The sequence below is a fragment of the Gossypium arboreum genome, chromosome 12, assembly GCF_025698485.1.
Source record: "Gossypium arboreum isolate Shixiya-1 chromosome 12, ASM2569848v2, whole genome shotgun sequence".
NCBI classification, from domain to species: domain Eukaryota; kingdom Viridiplantae; phylum Streptophyta; class Magnoliopsida; order Malvales; family Malvaceae; genus Gossypium; species Gossypium arboreum.
The window spans coordinates 89860241-89866421 of record NC_069081.1 but is presented as its reverse complement, the minus strand read 5'-3'; the positions used below and the strand labels follow the sequence as shown (position 1 = coordinate 89866421).

The 6181-nt window shown below is 29.7% G+C and overlaps 1 pseudogene; it reads right to left on the bottom strand.

Annotated features, from left to right (window-relative positions):
* Positions 1–1575: 1575 nt before the first annotated feature.
* LOC108478985 (1-aminocyclopropane-1-carboxylate synthase-like) lies at positions 1576–5303 on the bottom strand (annotated as a pseudogene).
* Between the last annotated feature and the right edge of the window lie 878 nt (positions 5304–6181).

The following is a 6181-nucleotide window of genomic DNA, read 5'->3' as shown; positions in this document are numbered from 1 at the left end:
GAGAGATAACCCATTGATAGATGAAATTAAAATTTAGGTATCAAATCAACATTTTAGAAGTAAAGATACCATTAAAAGTAAAAAGTTCCGCTTTGCCTTTCTAATGATAGTAACTAGCGATGTGATCAGTTTAAAGCTACTAACAACATTATAAAAATAAAGGGATCAAATTATGCCAAATGAGAAGGATTGATCTCAAATTTTGATATAGTAAAGAGACTAAAATCATAATTAAACATTTTGGCACTGATTAAAAAAGGGTAAACTATACTCAAGGTCACTAAACTATTAATAAGTTTATTTTTGGTCACTCAACTTCAAAAAGTTACAAAATGGTCACTGGCCTATTAGGATGTTTTTATTTAAGTCACTGGTTGTTAAATTTTTTTTTTTAAAGCCTGACTAGCGAGCTCCAAGCGATGATTCAATGACCGGTACGGTGGATTAGTACCCATTAATGAGTAGAACATGCCATAAATCCAAGTTAATCTAACAACTAGTGTTAGAGATCAGAGAAGAAAACTGTTTGGATTTTTGGTTTACAAATTCGTGACGTCCAAAGTTGTTTCATGAAAAATACTGAATTGTAGAACAGAAAGAGAATGAGAGCTTTTGATTGGTGCAGGTGGCGTGAACAGAGAATGTCGTAAAACAATAATTTTAATAGTCCAATAACTTAAATGAAAACTTCCGAATAGTTTAGAGACTATTTTGTAACTTTTTAAATTGAGTACTAATATTTTAATTAATAATTTATGTTATAAAAAATCACGAGTTTATGTTACAATGTCAATATCTGCATGTTTTCTATTAGATATTTTGAAACACATTTGTAGACTAAGACTATACTATATATACATACCCTTTGAGTAAGCCATGGAATAAATGGCTTCTGGATTACTTGAAAGCTTCATAATTTCATATGGGGGGAAGTCACTGATGTGACAAATCTAGCATACCATGTATACAAAGCCATGCATATATATATAATTCATGATGCACATGTGAGATCACATCATGTTCCATGCCATGTTTGTTTGTTTGTCTGTCTCAACTGTCCTTTGTATTATATATGTTTGCAATATTAATGGCATGGAAATGGAATGTTATGGCCAATCAAATGATGTCATATAATTGATTGTTGTCTAGTTATTTGTCTCGGTCAGGATTCCACCTCATTTCTACTTTGTAAGTAAACAATTCTTTGACATTGTTTGATTTTTGAGTATTCAATTTGATGGGAGTTGATGGGTGCTGAGTTTTGTTATAGGCATATGTCATAGTTGATTTTGTTTAATTTTACATTCGTCCTGTTTTGGATTAGTTTGATTTTTGTTGTAATTACTTGAATATGTTTATGAAATATATAGGTTAAATTATAATTTTAGTCCTTTTATAATATTTAAATTCAAATTTTAGTCCTTATACAATAAGTTGGTATTATTTTATTATTTTTATAATATCAGTAGTTATTTTAAAATAAAATATTAAGAAAAATATATATATATATATATATATATATATATATATATATATATATATATAAAGAGACACATAACAATTTGTTAATGCTACTTGTAAAATAAAAAAATATATATCATTAATGTACCAAATATTAACTCTTGTTACAATGCTAGAACAATATATATTTCATCTCCCACAAACTTAATGCTTACATTCGGCAAAAATTTTCAATGCAGAAATATACAGAGAAAAAATTAGTAACCTAGTGGTTTAATAAATCCACTGTTAAGTTCAAACATCATAAAATTTAGGGTTTCGAATTTAAGTTGATTTTAAGTATTTGTTAAGTCTTCGCCCGAACAAGTGGTGAGTGAGGGGAAATCATGCATGGAGACATTATGGTCTCGTCATACAATCTAGTGGAAGAGGAACTGAGGCGAAGGTGTTTCTTCCGCCAACAATGTTTTGACCTAGTCGATTCTTGATTCTCTCGATCGAGCACAAATGCTCGAATCCTGTTGAGGGCTACTTCGACAGTCTCGTCATCCATATTTGCGAAGCAAACTCGAAACCAACCCGGCTCAAAACATTGAAAAGATGAGCCCGGGGAAACATTGAGTTTCACTTCATTAAGAATCACACGCCACAACTCAATTTCGCCCTCGAAAGATTGCTCTTTAAGGAGCGGTCTCATGTCCATCCAAAAAAACAAACCGGCATTACTTGTTAAGCAAGAAATCCCAACTTGTTCCAACCCCTTGGTGAAAACATAGTGCCTCTTGGCCAACCTCTTAGAACTTTCCCTTAAAAAGTTCCCCACGAACCCATCGTCGGACAACATTGAAGCAAGCAAATACTGTGTTTGCGACGACACCAATCCGAAACTTGACATCTTACGAGCGCAAAGCATAACATCGTCATTGAATGAGTACACTATCCCGACCCGAAAACCTGGGATCCCCATGTCCTTGGACAAGCTATAAACAATGTGAATGAGATCGCGGTTGCAACAATCCATATCTTGTATAACCTCGGCAACGCTAACGAATCGAGGGGAGTCAAAGACAGTGGCAGCATAGATTTCGTCGCAAACGAGGTGAATGTTCTTTTCGTTGACAAAAGCGACTAAGCTTCTCATCGTTGCAATGTCCAATGTGGTGCCTAAAGGGTTCGAAGGGTTCGCTATGATGATGCCTTTGACATTGAGGTTCCATTTTTGAGCTTTTTCATAGGCATCTTCCATGGCAGCTCTCGTTATACGAAAATTGTTTGAGCTTTTGCAGTCAACTGGAACTATTTCTAACCCAGTGCGCCATCTTAGGTCTCGGGCAAATCTACACAGTTTTCAAATAATGAGCAAAGCAGATATAAGAATCGAATGAGTGATTCAATCGGTGAGATTATTTGTTTTTGGTTCCAACAATATAAAATTTAAAATTTAAAATTTTAAAAATTTTAGTTAAAGCCAATTTTTAATTATTTTTTAATCATTTAGCAAAAATTTAGATCTGTTTAAAATATGGGTTAGGCTCAAGCTTTGAACATTCAATGCCCAAGCTTGGTTAAACCTATTTTAAGTTTGTAATATTTTATATTATCTAATTTATAACACATAAAAATTAAATCTATAGTAATATATAATACTACTATAATGTAAATATTAAAAATATTAAAGATCCCTATATATAAAATTTTAATGAATACAAAATATATTATTAAATATTAAATTAAAATAATATAAATATATGTTTTTTAAAAAATTTAAAAATATATGAGTGGGTCTAAAATAAGCTTGGATTAATCATTTATAAGTACGAGCAAGTTCAAGCAAAATTTTAGATCCATATTTTGGGCCGGACTGAATTTGGGCAAGCTTAAAGTATATTAATATCATACTTAAGCTCGACTTGGTCAGACCCATGAACACCTTAAGTTGAACCACCAATTACCTTCAATTAATGGAAAAAAATATAAAAAAGTTTAATTTCACTAACATATCAAAATTATTACCGAAATTTTAAATTGATTCATAAACTTTAAAATATTCAAATTAAGTCTTTAAAATATTAAAATTGTATTGACGACTCTTTTCATCAGCCTAACTATTAACTTAAACCTCAATAAGAATGTTTTGAGACTATAAATGGATTGAAGTTATGGATGATTGATTAGGATATTTAGTACAATTAATCCAAAAGAAGAAGAATTATTTGTGAATAAACACGTTTCATATGAGGCATTTATGGGCCAAGTGGCCTACTCCACTTTGGGCTGGGTTTAATTTTATACTTTTTTTTTTGAAAAATCTAAGTTTTAAAATATTTCAAAATTATTTTCTTTATAATATATTGAAAAAGGATAATATTTTATAAACCTATAGTAGGATTAAAAAACTTTATAAATAGGATTAAAAATATATTCTATATATGCTACTGTCAAATACTTAAATGACATGGGTTCAAACCTTATCATCTTTCAATATTTATAAGATACGTACCCTGGATAATAAGGAGAAGGTACAAGGAAAGTGTCGCCTGGATCGGCTAAGCAAAACATAATCGTCTCGTTTGCTCCTGTGGCTCCGCTACTCATCACTATACGGTTCGCATCAAATATAACCTTGTTTCCTCTTACTCTTCCCATAAACTTCGCTATAGCCTGAAATAAACCCGTTTTTTACACGTATTCAGATATAAACATAGATTTTAATTTTTAAATATATATTCGTATCTAACATTCACTCAAATTTGATTACCTCTCTAAACTCTTTCAAGCCATGGTAATCTTGAAAGATTGCAACATCTTTGAACTTATCAACTCCTCCAGCAGTGCATATGGAAGCATCAGGGTTTTCCATTATCCACTTTTTATCAAATCAAAGCAAAGCTGAAAAGCGAAACAAAAATGGAAATTAATCAACCAACTACTAGGGCTAGGAAAATATTTTTTATTTTCTATTTTCTTTTCATTTTTAAAAATATTTTATTTTTATTTTATTTCCAATAATAAAATATAAAAATATTTTATTTTATATAAAATGAGAAATAAAATAAAAATCACAGAATCTAAGATATCAAATTTAATATTTAAAAAATATTTTTGCGTTTATATAAGTTTGAAGCTTGTCAATTCAACGAAAACAAAAATAACCTATGTTTTCTAAAACTAATCATGAATTTTTAAAAAATTATGCAAGAGTTATTGATTATTTTCATGTAATTAAAAATTAAAATACTTTAAAATTTTATCAAATAAAGTTAAAAATCATAAAACAAAATCATTTTTGTCAAATAAAGTCCAATAAATTTAAACCCAAATTAACGTAGAAAAATTGAATATCGAACCAAATTCAACCCTACTGATTACCTACATACAAACACATGCATGCATACATACATACATACCTTATTCTCTGCTAGGCCCATTTGAATGACACCATTGGGATTCTGAGTAGGGTGAAAAGGGTTATTGTCATAAGCTTTCCACCCATCAAAATATGGTGAATTCTCTCCATGTCGGTCGTTAGTGGCTATCTTAGACAAGAGCTGTGTCTTGTTCTTTCTCTTAAACTCCATGTTTCTTTCTTGCTTTTGCTTTTGCTTTTACAGTGCTACTATTATAAAGCTTGAAAAAGTTTCAGTTGTAGGTGGTAATAACTAAAGGGATGGTATAGTGAGATGTTTATTTGCAGACAATGAGAGAATTGTGGTCTTATTTATAAAGCAAGCCAACCAAAAATGTCTTCTTATTCTTTCTTTTTTTTTTCCAAATGTTTGATTTAGACACGAGGAATTAAGACAGACAAAAACTCTGAACACCATAGAATTTCAATTCTTTGTGTTTTTGGAACTTTTGGGTTCGTAGTGGCTTGCGTGTGAGTAGTGATATCTGCATGTGCAAACCCATTTTTCAGGGAGGGGGTTAACCAAAATTTTGGTTCTGAATTAAATATAAATTTTATGATTTTAATAGCTTATATATTTATAATTTTTGGAGGTTAAAATGTATTTTTATCATTACTAATTTAAAATTTTATAAATTATAAATAGACTTGAATAATTTTTTATTTTTTATTTTAGAAGGCTAGAGTTCTTGCCAATTCCCTTAGATTCGTTTTAGATTAATATTTGATGAATAGACATCAAATTAATATCATATAGTAATTGAAGTTAAATGCATGGAATATATATATGTAAAACAGATCTTTAACTAGTTCATTGTTGTTAAATATGCTGGTTATTCAGGAATATTGAAGCTAGAAAATTATTTTAGAGGTTAGAGATAAATTATAAATTATTAGGTATTAAAATAAAATTTTGTTATTATATTAGTATATAATTTTATACAATATTTAAGAAATTAAATGATAAATCTACCATTTTTAGGGTAAGGCTACTGCCTCTATCTGTTACTTTTGCCTTCCTCACTGCTTTTATTGCACTAAAATAACCTCTATATTTCGAATGAAATATTGATTTATGTTAAGCAAAGACAAAGAATGAAGATAAAATTTTAAAATTTCAGCGGACTAAAGGTAAAAAAGAATCATGTTAAAAAAGGAATTAAATTAAATTATTAATTTTTGGAGGGGTCAAAAATGAAAAATTCCCGTTTAGCCCTAGCCTAAAAAGATTTAAATTGAAACCTTTTAATTTTTTGGAAGGATTAAATATTTTTTTTTCTCAAGGCCCTTATCTCCTCCGGCTTATTAAGGGCT